Genomic DNA, 19,163 nt, shown 5'->3' with positions numbered 1-19,163 from the left:
CCATTGGGTTTGGCACCATTGGTATCAACAGAGACTCAAGAGAGAATAGTTTTAAAGAATGTAAATTCCATAGCTAGGGATACAGGCATGTTTCACTCTTATACCCCTGCTTCTTTTGTTTACTCCTTGGTTTTGTTTTCTTTTTTCTCAATTTTCACTTCTCCTCCTCTTCTTCTTTCTCTTCCTCTTCCTTTCCCTCTTCCTATTCCTTCTTCTCTTTCTTAAGCATCAATTGCTGATATTACACTCAATCATAAATAGAATGAAAGCTTAATTCAAAGCCTGGTGTTTACCAACTAGATGGCCAGTGAAGGGACAGGAGTGCTAATGTTTAATAAGGGAAAGCCAAAAGAATACCTTGTAAAGAGGGATACTCTTTGTTGAGTTCTTTTTTTTTTTTTAAGATTTTATTTATTTATTAATCACACACACACACGCACACACACAGAGCCAGAGACACAGGCAGAGGGAGAAGCAGGCTCCATGAAGGGAGCCCGATGTGGGACTCAATTCCAGGACTCCAGGATCATGCCCGGGACAGAAGGCAGGTGCTAAACTGCTGAGGCACTCAGGGATCCCCCTCTTTGTTGAGTTCTTACTTTGAGCCAAGGACTCTACCTTTTTCAAACCCCAGCAGCACACCATGAAGAACAGAGCCACAGTCCCTCAGATGAAGCTCCTGGGGCTTGCAGAAGTTTATGGTTACGTAAAAGCATAGTATATATGTTGTGTACTACATAATATCTCCAGCATAATCACATTAACATTTCTACTCTCACATTGTGGATTTTGAGACAAAATGTGACAAATGATTAAGTAGTCGCATGCCAATTCAGAAAAGTTTGCTGCCAAAAATAACTTTTGCCCCCAACTTATAAGGAAAAAATATTTTATATTTCAGGACTTTTTCTGGATTTCAGAATTGTGAGATAGGCATTGTAGACTGAAATCTGCATTGTCATTTAATAGAGGAAGAAACTAAAGCCCAGAGAGGTGACATGATTCACCAGTATTTACAGAGCTGAGAATAATGGCACTGAAATTTGAAAATGAACAAGATGTTCATGCTTCCAGGGAATCTGGGGACCAAAGGAAGAAGTCCGAGCTTTACTGGTTCTAGTGCTTGTTGAGTGTGTCCTCTCTATCCAATTTATAAGGGACTGTGGACACAGGGCCACTCAATGACATAAGCTTTCCCCAATTTTAAGGATTCCAAGATAGTAAAAGATTAAAAAGTGTCAAGACAAGATTATGAAAAATACACACAAACACACATACAGATAACATATGTTCTCTATTTGTAGATAACATTTTTTAAAAAATCAAAATTTAAATTCTTTTGTGAACATGCACTAGTAAAATGGTCTGGTCAACCCCTTTGCAGAATCCCAACTCTCACAGAAATGGCTCCTGTTGGTGAGCCATAACAATTCTACACTCTCAAGAGGGATGTGTCATTGCTAAACAGCCTTAGGATCAAGGGAATTGATGAGTGACCGAGAACATGTTGTGTGAATTATAAAACAATATGTGCACACCCCATCATCATTAATAAACAACTGTAACCTGTGCATCCATCATTTTGACTATAAAAATCTCTAAATTAAATTTTTCTGCCATTTTTGAGTCTATTGCTATCATAGGCTCCATGTAGGAATATCTAATATGGTCAACACAACAACGCTCTTTATTCACATAAAGCCCTTGGCACATGACCATATTAAATTTTTAATTAAGTAAGAAGCATGCCCAGCCCGTTTAATACGTAATATAATGCATGCTACTACCAAACCCTCTGTTTTCTACACTATTAAATTCCCAGTGTTATTTATTTAGTTAGTTTAAAAACTTATTTATTTATTGAGAGACAGAATGAGTGAGAAAGAGGGGAGGGGCATGAGTGCACCAACAGAGAGAGGGACAGAGGAGGAGGTTAGAAGCAGACTCTTGGCTGAGCAGGGAACCAGATGCTGGGGCTCCATCCCAGGACCCTCGCATCATGACCTAGACCGAAGGCAGATGCTTAACCTACTGAGCTACCCAGGTGTATTCCTCTCCCCCAGTGTTTTTTATATTCTTTATTTCAGCCATAAAGAGCATAAATTCAGGGACATTTACTCATTCCATTGGGCAATATAATTTCTGGCACATAAGTTATTGAAAATCAACTATTCAACAAGTAATGAGTACCTAGTGTGTCTTTGATCCTGTGACAAGCACTAAGAATGCTGTAACTAACTAGACAGTCTCCTGTCATCATGGAGATTTTAGTTTAGTGCAATAAGCAGGTAACAAGCAAGGTCTACTAAGTAAATATTAACCTTACAATTGTATAAATGCTGTGGGCAAAAAAAAATGTTTTTGGGGAGCTCATAAAAGGAAGGCAGAACAAAAGCTGGGTCAGAGAAGCGAATGTTTTGAGACTGAAGAAGAAGAGGGAGGTAGTCATGCAGCATAATGTGGGCAAGATCATCTCAGATAGGCAACAGCACCTTAAGACCCTTAGGCAGAGGGGAGGTTGGCATATTCCAGAATCTAGCAGAAGGTCAGTGTGGTGGGGGCATGCATAGTGAGAGTGAAAGTTGTGAACAAGAATAGAGAGGCAGGGGTGGATCCCACAGGAGCCCCATATGATGATGCACTGGCACTGCCCACAAAGACTGCAGCTCTATTCTTTTGGCATCTCCATCCTACTGAGAAGTCATTAGTCATCTCAAGCTGTGTAATAAAGACACAGTCTATATTGGGCACTGCTAGAAATTGTGCATCCAGCTCCAGGAAGACATGCCCCCTGCCTCCAAGCTGCTTACAGTGTAGGAGGAAGCAGATGAGTAAAGGAACCAGTCATTTCAATGTGAAGGTATCTTCTGGCACTGTCTCCACCTCCTCTTGAACTTGGTGCTTCCTTCTAGGTGTCTCACCAAGTCTCTCTGGTCTCCAGGGCCTACCTAGGGAGCTCCATTCAGGTGTCATAGTCTTTTATGTGGCAACACAATTGCTCTTATATTCTCTGTCCCAACATCAATTAAGGGACGCCAGGAAACAGTGTAATCCCTGATGAGATACAGCATGTGCAAGAGTGGACAAGAGGGAATCTTAGTATCCCCTGGAGAGCTTGTAATATTCCTGGGAATTCAAATATAGTACCTTTCTCAGGTAGACTTAAATTTGGTAGGTTGGTCTAGGGATAGAGGGTGGGGTTCACTTAAAAAGGGGCTAATGAGGATTATGATGCCTTTCATGAGTGAGATTTGATGCTTATATGTTTCATTGTAAACATGGTCCTAACTTGAATTTAAAGCCCACCTTTGTACATATGTGCCAGTTGATCCTAGCAAAGTTACTTAACATTTTGAAGGTTGGTTTTTTAATCTGTAAAATTAAATTACTGTCATATACTCACATGTTATTGCAAGGACTGAAATTATACAATGTAGCAAAAATGCCCAATACAGTTGCCATTAATCTTTCTGAAAATGATTGGCTGCCATATGACTCCTGTGGTTTGTTTGGGATGCAGAAAGAATAAGGTTATCCTGCGATGTACATGTTTTTGAACAGAAGTTCCCATTTATTAACATTTACAAGACAGTAGAATGAAAGTATCTTTCTCCCCTGAAATGTTCCCATCCTCTTTGCCCTCCAGGCTCAGCCCTGGGACCTTTACCATGCAGGTCCCCCAGAGAGCAGTATTCTGGACTGAGAGTGAGGAGAGAGAGCAGGGATACTCTATCCCGGGTGGGGAAGCAGAACAGGAGGGGAGATGGGCACCCTCACCTCCTGGCTCCATCACTCTCCTCTGTGACCTGGAGTTACCCTCAGTCTCTGTGGTAGGCTGGCAGACTGAGCTTTGCAACAACGGTAAGACCTGCCCTTTGAAGAGAGCCTGGTGTGCAAGAGGGAGAACAGAGGGCTACCTCCTGCTGAAATGGTTAGCCCTTGAGAGCTTTAGAAAAAGCAAGGCCAAATTTAATTTTGAACAGATGACCCTGAACGCAAAAGAGAAAAATGGATCCAGCAGGGAGTCCAGATGGGTGGCCGTGGCCACAATCCAGAGGACATATGAGACCTAAACCAGGGCATTGACCAAAGAGAGGTGGACAAGGCAGATCAGAGAAGCATCTAGGAGGATTTTGCAACTTAGATAGCTCAACTGGTTGTTGACAGTTATCTACCGTATACTAGGTGCACTGGGATGACCAGGTAGCAAAAGTCCCGAGCCTTGCCCCCGAGGAGCTCAATTATTTTAGAGAGAGTGAAAAAGATTGTCTGATATTTTCTAAACTGTGAAAAGAGAAGAAACACACTTTATTTGCAAGTGTTTGGGGGGAGAATCCAATGAAATACTGTCTGTCATAATACTCCTTAAAATATAAATCACTATTTATCTATAGGTACTCTTGGAAGTAGTAATAGTACTAGGCATTATTTACATTTGTTAGTTCACTCAACCTTCACAATATTCCTGTAAGTAGATTCTACTATCAGCTCCATTTATGGGTGAGGAAATCAAAGTATTTCTGCTATTGATTTATGCCAACCAGGCTGTCTAATTACTGTGAAAAGTCTTCTTCTCTGTTAATGTGGATGGTAAAGAACACGGCTAATAACACAGTACAAACTGGTGGGTCTTTTCCTAAATTTTGGTAGCATGTGCAGCATGAACATAGGTAAACAGATATAGATCAGTGGGCAATTTGGTGTGTCTCAATTCATTCCTCCTACTTCAGCTTGCTGAATGGAATATACGAAAGCATGGATGGATGGTAGGATAATGGATCAATAGACAGATCATCTCAACATTTGACTTTTGAAAGTAGGTGATCCCACTTGAGCCCCTATAAGATCCATGTGATAGCCTTTAAAGAGAAGCCGAAACATTTATGAGGGTCTGAGACACCCACTCAGTCTCTGGATACACTTCCTGTGGGTCTTTCTCCTTTGAAAATAGTGTTTAATTCAACCTCTGGTTTTTAAAGTTGGCTCACCTTGCTTAGACCTTCTTGAACCATTTGTATCCTTCATTCAGAACTTTGTGGCCAACCCCCCATTCAGTGCCTGAGCATGTCTAACTCAACTCCAGGAACAAGAGAACAATTCTGACTGGATGGATGAGTGGACCTTATGAATTATTAGATAAGAGATCACTGCTAGGCTCAGAAATATATCCCTTGTTCCCCAACACTTTATTTTTGTTTCCACTTTCTACAGCTTGTCTTGGCAGGGTAATTTTTAACAGATTAATTCTAATTGACTGTCTTATTTATTTTAGGGCATTGCTACATCCGTGTCCAGTGCAAAAATTATATAATGTTTCATTGGGTAACTGGGAGTTCAGCAATTAATGACAGGAGCATCAAGTCATGAGATTTTCCATTCTCTGTAGTGTTGCCTGTTTGTTTAACTTTGACCCTTGAAGCTTTTTATGAGATACCAGATTTCATATTTTAGTGCATTCCTGCCCTTGAGATTAACTAATATGTCTTTTCCTTGTTATAGCAGATTCTGTTCTATTTTTCTTGGAATAAAAGGATCTCTTATTTAAGAGTTTGGTTTGATTTTACACACCCTTCATCTGGACCTTTTATTTTTTCCTACTTAATTTTTAAAAGCAATATCCAGATTGTCTCCAGTTCTATCATGGAGTCAACTGCTTAAGAGTGGGAATTAGACCATAGATCAAGGGAAGGCCAGATTCTAGGAAGACTGAAGTACCAGGCATGACTGGGATACCCTCTGAATTCCTAGTTCAGTTGAATTGGCTGATTTATATACATTATACCTCCAAAAGAGATTTAATCTATCAGAGAGATGGTAGAAAGTCTGTTGGCTTCGTTATGACAGGAGTCAAAAGTTATAAGATAAACCTCAGTTTACTCTTTTTAACATTGTCCTAACCTTCCTTCCTTCCTTCCTTCCTTCCTTCCTTCCTTCCTTCCTTCCTTCCTTCCTTCCTTCCTTCTTTCCTTCCTTCCTTCTTCCTTCCTTCCCTCATACTTTCCTTCTTTGCTACTTTCCTTCCTTCCTTTCATTTCTTCTTACCTTTATTTTTTTTCATTTATCTTTTTTTTTCTTTCTTTCCTAAACCTGTATTTACTTTGCGGTGACCCTACTATGTTCAAAGCCCTGTATTTTCATGAGAAGGGAAGCTACATACTCCTCATTATATATATATATATATTTTTTTATTTTTATTTTTTTATTTATGATAGTCACACAGAGAGAGAGAGAGAGGCAGAGACACAGGCAGAGGGAGAAGCAGGCTCCATGCACCAGGAGCCCGACGTGGGATTCGATCCCGGGTCTCCAGGATCGCGCCCTGGGCCAAAGGCAGGCGCCAAACTGCTGCGCCACCCAGGGATCCCTCCTCATTATATATTATATAAATTTAGACCATGAGATGTTAATACCCTAGATGGGGGTGGGTGATGAGGATGGAGAAAGACAGACGTATTCAAGATCAACTTATATGAAAACTTCCTTCTTTAAACTCCTCCACCAGGGTAACTGCTATTCTTTTGGAAGGCCTTTCTCTTTTGTTGGGATGAACAGAGTGTATTTTTACATTCATATTATCTTGCTCAAGTTTATGACTAGATTGAATTTTATAAAGTTTTTCATTCTATGCTTGTTTTAGACAAGGTAATAGAACAGTGGTGAATAAAGCTATTGCAAAGGGCCTTTATTTGTCAAGCGCTATGATGTGAATTTGTTCTGTTAACATTGAAGAAACCATTCCTGAGAGCACTTCATATGAAAACCAGGGCAGTTCAGAAACTAGTAAGGTATTGTCCTTATTTGTCCTGGAGGAAATCCTAGATGAGTGGAGATGGACATGTAAATAGATAATAACAGTTAAAATCAGTAGATTGTGATGCCCTGAACTGCCCTGCCTTCTTTGCTGAGAGGCTCTACTGTTTTATGAAAGGTGCTGGCACAGATGATTCCACTCTTGTCAGGATTGTGGTCACTCGAAGTGAGATTGATCTTGTGCAAATAAAACAGACATTCAGTCAGATGTATCAGAAGACTCTGGGCACGATGATTGCAAGTGACACAAGTGGAGATTACCAAAAGTTTCTTCTGGCCATCATGGACCAGTAGGAGAGATTTTTTTAAATAAATGAAGCATATCCTCCAATTACTGACTTGCATGCAGCAGTATCAACCATTGCCTAACCAAAAGAGCTTTTTACTAAGGACTGTGTTGGGGATTGTGCTTGGTTTGCACATGTGTTTATTGCCTTAATTCCTATGTTTTTTCCCTCTATATCCAATCAATGTGAAACCATACCACAATGATGTAGTAATAACACAATGTTTGTAAGGTATAATTCCCACTGTTCTTATTCTAATCAGGATCCCAAATTGAATAAAAATCACAACAATCTCTAAAAAAAAAAAAAAAAGTATGTACCCAATGCAGAGGAGGCCTCACAAAGGGAGTAGATAATTCTGATTATAAGAAAGCAGAGAGGGGCACCTGGATGGCTCAGTCAGTTAAGTGTCTGTCCTTGGCTCAGATCATGATCTTGAGGTCCTGGGATTGAGCCCTACATTGTGCTCCCTGCTCAGTGGGGAGCATGCCTCTCCCTCTCCCTCTACCTTTACCCCTCGCTCGTGCTCTCTCTATAAAAATATTTTTTTAAAAAAAGAAAGAAGAGTGATAGAGTCGCAGATCATGCAATATTTGAGTAGGGCAATGGTTTCCTTCTAAGTCTAAACACTTCATTACCAGGCAGAGCCTAAGTGAATGAACTAAATATCACAAAGGAAATTAAAGCAGCTCCAAAATACTCTGGAGGCTCCTGGCTGTGAACATACCATCATTTCCCACCTCTTATAGAACAAATTGTTATTTGTGTATCCTTATCCTAAGTCCATACTTTTAGGGATATATAATAATTAAAAAAAATTTAATGACAAGATTTGGACTACACCAGGATCAAGAAAAGGAGATCTTGGGCTATGACATAGTGACAGCAAATGGTTCTGCTAATCTCATGGTGGAGGGTGGGGGAGGGTAACTGCCTCTGGAACTGGTATAGCTCACAAAATTGTTCTGAATTTTGATAAGGGGGAAAGGCTTTTATATTTCAGCATTGGACCAGTCATTGGATAAATGATGTGGCTGTGAAGGGGTTGTGATGTTATGTGAGGTGGATTTTTTCCTACATCTCTTGAGAGAGACTCAAACACAAGCCATGACCCATCAATACTTTCTTCACCTTTGAGGAATGAGCCTTTCATCCCTGAATGGGGGTGAGGGTATGATAGCACATCTTCCTATTAGAGTTCTTCAACAATTTTATCAAAATGTAATAGGAATCCAGATGTTTACTTTCAGCCCATAATTATACAGCAGGTGACCTGGTAAAAGTGCTAGCCTACAACATCATACTGCTGGCTTTAATAACCCTGGAGCTGTGATTATAGCCACCTTCTCATGGCATTGGACAGCAAGAGCTAAAGGAGGCTTTTCCCAAATACCTCTAGGGTTTGTTACTCCATAGTCACAACAGGAAATAATGACTGGTTAATGATCTGAAGCAGAGTTCAGTGAGGAGGCAGGCCTGAGAACTTAGGAGACAAGTTTAGCTCCACGAAGTCATTCAAGGACCCAAATTCCTTTTATCCTGTAGCTCTATACATTTCAAGATCCTTAAAGCTTCCTTTTTCTCTCCCTCCCCTAATTAATGAGAAGGAACTAGTGCTATTAAGGACCAGCTTTGGACACGGATCCCAACATTTCTGATCGCGTTGGCCATAAGTCAGCTTCCCGGGTTCATCTGAGATGAAAAAGAGAATATAAAATATGCATTCCAGTGCTTTGCCCCTGAAGTAAAGCAGAAACCAATATTTGTACTCACAAGTGGTCTCTGCCAAACAGTAGAAAGAGTTCAGGCAGATTTAAGTTCATGCGCCGATTATGACATAATTAGCTGTGTACCATAGGACCAATTGTCTAATTTTTCTGAGCTTCATTTTTGTCATCTGTAAAATGATTACTATCATATCATCCTCAACAGAATGTTGGAAAAATTGAATGGGTGCATTTAATTTCACAGAAAGAATTTCCCTTTCTCCTTTCTTTTTAAGCTCTGTACAAGCGTGGTCTCGCTAGTGTTCAGAGCTATCCAACCAGGTGTGAGAGCTGGTAGCCGACCTGAACATTAGTGGCTGGGAAGAAGTTTCTTGTATGAGGTGGTAGATGGACCTCATTGACCTCAAAAGTCCTTCAACTCTGTAGGAATCTCTGAAATATTCATTAAACACACACCAGGTTGAGCCAGAGTCAGACTGGGCATTTATACTGGAACCAGACGCTGGCATGCGCTCAGTAACCAGAGCTTTTCTTTTCTTCTGGAACTAAGTCTTCTCAGCAGAATATCGACATCTATAAAGCTTTCTGACTTGACTTTTCATTTCTCCTCTTTGCAGAACTGTGCTTGTCTTGGCCTTTTCATCTCGACATTTAACTGAGAAGAATTTCAATTGTTTGCAGTCAATCCCACAGTGCTTTTCCAATTTCCCTTTGTTTTCTTTGGGATTTTCAAGAAACCTCACGTGCCCTACATAATTCAGTTATGATTCCAGAGGAGCTTGGTGCCTCAAAGTGACAGATGATTTTTAAAAATATTTCAACACCTGTGTATTAGAAGCAGCATTGCATTAAGAATCAAGAGGCTAGAACTAGATGCCTGGCCCTGTCATTAATTAGCTGGGTGACCTTCAGTAAGTAATTGGTGTCTTTCTCAACTGAATAAAGAGGGTAAGCTGGATCAGTGGTTTATTAATTATGTTCCATGGAATTCTGGGGTTTCTTGGAGATATTTCCAGGGATCTAGGGGTGACAAAGGGAAGCTTTTGTCCTGCTCAACTCTGCTTTGCATTTAGTGGAGTTCTAGTAACACCCCACTGACAAAAATATTTCACTAATGTATATTTTTTAATCAATGAATTCAGATGATCTCTAAGAATCAATTGTGCTTCTACTTTCTTGAACACTGTGATTTGACTGGTGGCTGTGTGTGTGTGTGTGTGTGTGTGTGTGTGTAAATGTATTGAGAAATGAGACACGGACAAAATCCTCAGTATTAGAGGAAGCCAAGGTAAGTCAGTTGTACCACAAAAAGGCACTTAAACTGGTTCAAATAGAAGTTCTACCTTTAACTGCCTTCTGGTAAAATACTTACATTCTCTAGCTTTAAGGCAGTCATTATAGTCTGGGAAAGAAAATGCTTGCCTTTCAGGGTGTGAGTATTGAAGAAGATAATGCTGTGTGGTACCAAACACAGTGATGGTAAACACATGCTGCTGGTTCCTGCTCCATCCTCTTGCACATGCTGTTAACTGATTCATGCCCAGCTTTCCTCTGAGCCCAGGTCAGTTATGGCTCCAGAATCCTTCCCCTCCCAGGCTCCAAGCAGCCACTACGGATCAGAGGAAGTCAACATTTGGGTCAAAACACAGCTGACATCCTGTCACATCCTGATTTTCTATCTGTATATTGGAAATTATTATGGACTCTATGTTTGTGCCCCTCCCCCAATTCATATGCTGAAGCCTTAACTCTCAATGTGACCATATTTGGAGAAAGAGCCTTTACCAAATAATTAAGGTTAAATGATATCATAGGATTAGGGCTCTGATCCAATAGAATTAGGGCTCTTATGAGGAGAGATACCAGAGAGCTTACTCTTCCTCTCTCTTCTTGCCATGTGAGGACACAGAGAAAAGATGGCCATGTGCAAGCCAGGAAGAGGGATCATGTCAAAATATGTCCATACTGCTACCCTGATCTCAAACTTCTACCTCCAGAACTGTGAGAAAATTAACTTCTGTTGTTTAAGTGACTTGGTCTGTGATGTTTTGTTACGGCAGCCTGAGCTGAGTAATGTAGGAATGTCAATGCCTTCCTCATTCATTCAGTCAGCATCATGGAGTGGCCACTATGCATGGCGCTCTGTGAAAGATTCAGGGCACATAAAGACTCATATGACAAGGATCCCAGTCCCAAGGACATGACTAACATGAAGAAGGTATTAACAGACTATCAGTGTTTGAAAGAAACTCCCAAGTGCTTGTTAGTTTACACACACACACATACACACACACACACACACACACAATTCTTCTTAAAACACACATGTCAGTTAGGTGCAGAGTTAGACATAAATAATATTCACTGAAACATTTGTTTAACAGTGAAACTTGGGGAAAAACCTCCAATTTATATTAGACTCTAAGTTCTGTCAGGTCAGATTCAACTCTCCACCACTAGCCTCAGCATCCAGCATAGAATGGGTATTTGTAGATATTTGTGGAATACACATGTGAACCAATGTTGAAGTGTAATATTTTGTATATAATATGGATAATATGACCCACATGGGAGATGATAAAGGGAAGATATGCATTAACTGGATGAAAGATCATCTCCACGGTGCATGAACACATTTTTTTATAGAATAAAATTAAGGTTTTACAAACCACAAAAGAAGTGCACTCTAAATAACCCACTATGGACTGAGCTGTGTCCCTCCAAAATGTATATATTGCTGCCCTAGCCCTCAATGTGATGGTGTTTGAAGATGGAACTTTGGGAGGTGATTAGAGCTGGTGGAGGTCATAAGGGTGAGGCTCATATAATAGCAACCATCTGCAACCAGGAAGAGAGCTCTCACAGGAACCAAACTGACTGAAACATTGATCTTGGACTTTGCAGCCTCCAGAAATGTGAGAAATAAATCTGTTGTTTAGGCCACAGAAACTATGGTGATTTTTTATAATAGCCCTAAAAGATTAATACATACTCCCAAGGATTGTTTTCCTTACAGGGATTTAGAGGTCCATAAGCATTGAGATAAGCAGGAGAGTGGGGCTCAGTGAAAGTGAGAAGCTTCTGGATTAGCAGGAGGATGCTGCAAATGGCCTCCTTTGCTAAGTTCACCACCCAAGCAGTGATTCTCAAGAGTCTCTGCAGAAGCTGCTTCCAGTCTCTCATCTGCTCTGTGGCCACACACCACCCACCACTGCTATTGGATTCATCTGGAAAGCGGAAGTCCTATTTTATTCACTGTTTATACACAGTACTTAGTGTATAAGGTCTGACAAGGAAACATCTCATAGATGTTTGTGGAGTAAACAGTCCGTTCATTCTGACAACTGATTAGGGAAATGGGTGTTATCCATATCAGTGATAAAAACTGGGAAGAGTCTGAAACCAACAACACCACCATAGGTAGAATGTTATACAATGGTCTTCAAAATTTTAATGACATAATATTTGTGATAAAACACACACACACACACACACAACGTATTATCAGTGGTTATTTCTGATTAGTGGAAATGTATATTTTTCCTCCCTCCCTGTTCTTTTAGATGTTTAATTTAAAAAAAAAAAATATCTCCCAACCATGTTTTTTACATTAAACTTGTATTATCTTATGAAAAAAGAATGTTACTAAAAATCAATCCTCATATAAATGCACTACCATCTTAGTCATTAACTGTTGAGCGTGCATGAGCAATGATCAGGAACTCCAGGAAAAAAGCAGGTATTCCTGAGGTCAAAGCAGTGGCAGACATTCCTTTATGGTGTTTTTGAAGAATGTTCCTCTTTTTTGTCATCACTCTTCAAAATTCAATTTGCCACTTGCAGAGTCTTAGGATCTCAGTCTCAGCTCAGAGCCAGCTCGTCGGTCTGTACTGGAGTGAGGCTGCATCTCTGAATTTCCCTGGCCGAGTGCTGTATCCCCATGGCAATTTGGTGAGAGCCCGGCAGCTCTTAAACACTGGGGCTGCAAGGTATGTGACCCTCTCTGCTTTGAATTTGTTGCTATGTGCAGCAGAACAGGGGTTCTCACCTCAGCACTACTGACACTGTGAGCTGGACAATTCTTTGTTTTGGAGTGATAACCTGTGCTTTGCAGAATGCTGAATAGCATCTTTGGCCCCTACCCACTGGATGCCAGGAGCAATCCTGCCCCCCAGGCATGACACCCTAAAACATCTCTAGATACTGCCAAATGTTCCCTGAAAGATATTGTACGATCTTTATTATAACTGTACTTGGAGCCATCAGAGGGTTTTAAGCAGAGGACAGAAACAAGCTGATTGGACCAAGAACTGGAGGGAATGGGGCCAAGGTCAGAAGCAGGGAGAGCACTGAGGGAGCTTTCCCAAGGGTCCAGGAGAGGCATGATCCTGGCTTGAATAGGGTGGGATATGCTTAGAAAGCAGTGCCATTAGGATGCTCTGATGAGTTGAATTTGGGGTGTGAGGGAAAGACGCAAGGATAATTCTACTTTCAATGAAGCAAAAATATAGCATTGTAGTTAAGAACTGGAGCTCTAGAGGGAGACTGCCTCACTGTGTAAGTTATCTATTATGCTGGAGTGAGGTATCTATAAACTGAAGGCGGTGAAAGTACCTATGTACCTCCCTGGGATTTTGTGAGGATTGCATTAGCTAGTATGTGAAAAGAGCTTAAGAGCATGGCTGGTACACAGTAAGAGCTCAATAAATGTTAGCTATGGGAAAACTAGAGAAAGGCATTTTTAGAAAAACAAAAATATTTTTACCCTTAAACATACTTTTTTTTTTTTTTCTAGTAATGCAAAGAGCTCTACTTAAGAATCTTGTGTTTGTCACATCAGCTTCTTAGACTTCATCAACTGGGGAAGCAGAGGTGACTAATTGTATCTACATCCATGAGATAAACTCAGCTTATCTGTGTGTTTTATATTAAAAATCACTGTGTTTCTAAATTTGCCTAAACTCCTTGAAATAGACATATGCATACAGGGAGAGAAAGAAAGAGAGAGAGAGGGAGAGAGAAATGATATGTACCTACTGTGATTGTGTGTTTGTTTTCTATTACCAAATAACAAGTTATCACATAGTTAATGGTTTTAAACAGCACTCATTTATTATCTTCCGGTTGGTCAGACATACGGATAGGGTCAACTTAGTTCTCTGCTTAGGGTCTCACAAAATCAAAATGTCTGCCAGGCCAGTCTGATGTTTGGAGGCTCTGGGGAAGAATTCACTTCCAACTTTTCAGGTTGGTGACAGAGTGCAGTCCTTGCAGCTGTAGGTCTGAGGTTCCCATTATTCTCGCTGGCTGTCAGTCAGCCCTCAAATTCTAGAGACCCTCTGATTTCCCTGTCATGCAGCCTTCTTCATCTCCAAACCAGCAAAGGCACCTTAAATCTTTCTCATGTGTCAAAGTTCTCGGATTTCTTCTTTTCTTACCAAATGGAGAAATTTCCATGCTTTCCAAGGAATCATGTGAATATACTAGGTCCCCCTAAATCATCTCTTCTTTGTCTTATATTGTAGGGAAACCATGAGAGTAGCACCAGGGATAAAGGCCATGAGCATTTCTTGAAAATCTGTGTACCATGCTAAGTGTACAATTCGATGAGTTTTGACCATTTTCATACCCGTATTATACCACCCCAATCAAGATTCAGACCATTTTCCCTCAGAAACTTCTCTTATGCCCATTCTAGTCAATCTTTTGTTTTTTCTAATATATATATTTTATTTACTTATTCATGAGAAACACAGAGAGAGAGGGAGAGACACAGGCAGAGACAGAAGCAGTCTCCATGCAGGGAGCCTGATGTGGGACTCAATTCCAGGACCCCAGGATCATGCCCTAGGCCGAAGGCAGATGCTCAACTGCTGAGCCACCCAGGCATCCCCATTCTAGTCAATCTTCAACTTCACAAGTAAATACTGTTCTCATTTCTATCACCATAGATTGGTTTTGACTTTATATAACGGGAATCATATGGTGTGTATCATACTCTTTTGTGTTTGGTTTCTTTGTCTTATAACATTTTTGAGAGTCATCCATGATGTTGTGTACATCAGTAGTTTCTTCCATATCATCAAGAAATAGTATTCTTTTATATGATCATACCACAATTTATTTATTGAAATGTTGATGGACATTTAAATCATGACTATTACAAATAAGCCTGTATAAAACATTCTTGATAAATGTTTGTGTGATGATAACTTTCTATTTATATTGGGTAGGTAACCAGGTGTGGAAATTTCTGGGGTTTTAGGTAGATATATGTTTGACTGCCAAATATTATTCTAAATTGGTTGTAGCATTTTACACTCCCACTCCAACATCCTGGTAATATATGAGAATTCCAGTTGGTCCACATCCTTACCAACATTTTCCATCAGTCTTTCTAATTTGAGCTATTCCAGAGGACATGTATTGGTATCTCTTTGTAGTTAAATTTTTGTTTTCCTGATGGCTAATGATCCAAAGTAACTTTTTATATGTTCATTGGTCATTTATATATCTTTTTGTGCATGTATGTGAAGTGTCTGTACAAGTCATTTGCCCAATTTTAAGTGACAAATTAGTCCTATTGTTTATTTTTACAGACTTATTACATATTCTAGATATATATGTGTTTATAAATATATATTCAGGTATAATGTATTATATATTCATTATAATACATATAATTGAATACATATAAATGAACATCTAAGAAAAGATGAAAAGGGATATCAGATAAGGGGAAAGAGCTCTAAAAAATGCTTAAAATTCTAAATCACTGTCTCTTTCCAATTTACAGATAAAAATGAAAACTCAAGTTGACTGAGCAAAGAGTTGCTAATGTGTGATGTAGAATATTGCACTGTATCCCTTAAGAATAAGAGCTTCTTAGAAGCAGCCATTCTATGCTTATATTATCCATCTTTATATCATATCTATTTGTTATAGTATCTGATGTATTGAAGGTGGTCAAACATATTTGTGGAGAGAATGAGATAATAAGTTAACTGGCTGATTAGCTCATTTAATTATCACAAAGAAGAGAATCAATCAATGAGCTTTGGGGAAAAAAATAAAACCATTGCCAATAAAAGCAACATACATATTATACATTGATTGTGCTTGACTTCACTGGAGTGAAGGATGGATACAGTACGAAAACAAGATAAACAGGATGGAACACACATCCACAGCTCCTAGATGTCCATAAATCCTTTTTAGCCAAAGGCTAAGAATCAAATCATGCACCAATGTTTCTGGACATAATCAATTTCTCTCTCCTGTATCATGACTCATTCTCTCTTGGATCAATCTTATCAGCATTCACACATTTTTTTTCTCCTTTCTCAAATCATCTTTTAAAGCAATTCTTTACTTTTTTTAAAGATTTTATTCATTTATTCATGAGAGACACAGAAAGAGAGGCAGAGACACAGGCAGAGGGAGAAGCCGGCTCCATGCAGGAAGCCGGATACAGGACTCGATTCCGGGTCTCCAGGATCACACCCTGGGTCGATGGCAGGCGTTAAACCACTGAACCACCCAGGGATCCCTCAAATCCTCTTCTGACCCTACATTCTCCTCTAGCATTCTCAAAAACGAAAACAAAACAAAACAAAAAAACACAAAAAAGCTTTTTGAGAAAGTTGTTGACACTTGCTGTCCATTCTTTCCAGTCTACTATTAACTCTTCCCACCTATCCTATTTGGTTTCTGCCAACTACCAAGCCATGGATATTACTCTTTTTAAGGTCTCCAGAAGGCAAAATCAATGGGCAGTTTCGTGTCTTATTCTTACTTGGGAGCCTCTGCAGCACTCAATGGGATTAAGAGAGTCAGTTAGCAGTATGGTTTATATGGGGTTTGAAAACACACTGCATGAATTTAAATCTCAGCTCTATTGCTTATCCAGACATCCTTCTGGAATAATCATGATATTTTTGCTCTTCATTGAAAGTGGTAGTTATCATCTGGAGCCTTTGCACTTGTTCTTTCTGCTTTTTCCCTGTCCTTCCCCATACTTCATGTCTCAGCTCAGATTTTCCCTCCTCAGAGAGGACTTCAGTGCCCCCAGCCTTTATACGTAAATGGAATTTCCCCTTGTAGTTTCTATACCTGGCTCTTTTTATTGTTTTAAGATTTTAAGATTTTAATTTTTTATTTAAGATTTTAATTTTAAGATTTTTTAAGATTTTAAGATTTTAAGATTTTTTTAAGATTTTATTTATTTATTCATGAGAGACACAGAGAGAGAGGCAGAGACATAGGCAGAGAGAGAAGCAGGCCCCATGCAGGGAGCCTGATGTGGGACTCCATCCTGGGACTCCAGGATCATGCCCTGGGCCAAAGGCAGATGCTCAACCGCTGAACCACCCAGGTGTCTCCCTATATATGGCTCTAAAGTAAGATTCATAAGTGTCCTAGCACTGCTGCAGACTAGCACTACAGCCTTGTTCAAGTATATATTCCTCTTTCACTGCAGTTTCAACTCTATCATGACCCCTACTTCAACAGATTGCTGTGATCAACTAATGCGTTCATGTGGGTAAGCTACTTAGAATAGTGCTTGAATTATTGTTTTTGTTTTGTTTTTGTTTTTTTTTACTTTTATTTATTTATGATAGTCACACACACACACACACACACACACACACACACACACAGAGAGAGGGGGGGGGGCGGAGGGAGCAGGCTCCTTGCACCAGGAGGCCCGACGTGGGATTCGATCCAGGGTCTCCAGGATGGCGCCCTGGGCCAAAGGCAGGCGCCAAACCGCTGCGCCACCCAGGGATCCCTGAATTATTGTTTTTGGATAAGCACTTGGTGTTATACTATATGTTGGCAAATTGAATTTATATTAAAACATTATTTTAAAAATTTCTACATTCACTTTCCCCTTTCCAGGTAAACATAAAAGATGAGATGTCGCTGAAATTGCCCACTTTCTTCTTTTAGGAAAATATCCCAACTAATTGGAACAGACTTACCATACCTGCTGGGAGAATAAAATCTATTTAAAATGGTCACACTAGAGGCAGGATAGTGGTGACTAGGTCTCCTAAGAAAATGGAGTGAGCTCTCCCTGTGTTTTTTTAATAGAAGTGTTATTTAACTTTTATGGGCGTGCCACAGAGAAGAGACTAGTTTCTGCTTGGTGAGCTTAGAAACAAAATAAAATAAATAGATAAGGAGGTAGTGGGCCATTTGATGAGCCTCCCCAGAAGACACATAGCAATTGGAGAATCAAAATTAGCTGGCTGTGTTCATACACTTTTAACTTCTGTTTAGGTTGAGTTTTCATTTCTGCCTGAGTACATGCTATCTTTCACTGTTTATTACAGACTTTTTTCCTAATAAAACACCAGGCCCAAACTTACCTTTGTTCACATTCTCTCTCCCCTTCATGTTCTCCTTGAACTGGTGATCTGAGCACATGAAGGAGTACACGAAAGGCGGAACGGCCTTGTGGCTAAGAAAAAAGCTTCAATCAGACAATTGTATCTCTGTCACTTGACCACTGCCTGACCCAGAAAATTTTCCTAATATTTTAAGCCATGTTTTTAAATTAAGGAAATAAAAGTCATCTGACTCATAGAATTACAGAAAAGTCTAAATAAGATGGTTCATGTAAAGCCCTTGGAAGTTGCCTGGTCTGGAATAAGCAATGGTTCCACAGAAGACTGCTTCCCACCTCCCAGAATCACTATTATTACAATTACTACCACCATTACTATTCTTAGTAATGTCAGTCTCTGACTCTTCATTATATCTGGGTGGCCATACTTTATGGAAGACATCCAAGGATGGATGGGACTGCTCTTCTTAGGGGTGTTAAAGAATGAGGTTGGATCACATAAGTTTGAAAGCCCCCCTCCATCTACTTAAGTCAAGGATAATATAAAACAGAATAACAGTGACAAATGCACCCACCATTTATAAAGCTGCTTCATGTCTTGGCTTCTTCCTTCACATAAATTCTGTGCTCCCCCCAACTAGCCAAATGATTCTAGCCTAGTGGAAAAAGCCTAATATTTGCTCATTATAAAAAAGAAGAAGGAAGGCAGGCTAGATAATCTTTAAAGTTCATTAGAGCACCAAAAGCCATGATCCTCACTCCTTTGCAAACAAATAAACAAACAAAGCAACAACAAAACAATGTGTTGGTGTACCCTTCTTACTATTTCTACTAACTAAATTACCAAACTATAATAAATCATATTTTACTTTCTTGCTTTCATCATTCTCTAATTACTCCCTTGGTGATGGAAGTCCCTAAATTGCTCCATCTCCTCAGAATGAATGAAGCAGGCCTCTTTGCAGGTCCTCTGTATTGATCCAATTG

At 39.8% G+C, this 19,163-nt stretch overlaps 1 protein-coding gene across 1 annotated transcript in view; it reads left to right on the top strand.

Moving 5' to 3' along the window:
• LOC121488865 (26S proteasome regulatory subunit 4-like) overlaps positions 1-19,163 on the top strand; it is a 155,007-nt gene that overhangs the window by 35,754 nt on the left and 100,090 nt on the right. The window lies entirely within an intron of this gene.

The sequence above is a fragment of the Vulpes lagopus genome, chromosome 4 (assembly GCF_018345385.1).
Source record: "Vulpes lagopus strain Blue_001 chromosome 4, ASM1834538v1, whole genome shotgun sequence".
Lineage (NCBI taxonomy): Eukaryota > Metazoa > Chordata > Mammalia > Carnivora > Canidae > Vulpes > Vulpes lagopus.
The sequence above is the reverse complement of the archived record's forward strand: the minus strand, read 5'-3'. Positions and strand labels throughout refer to the sequence as shown.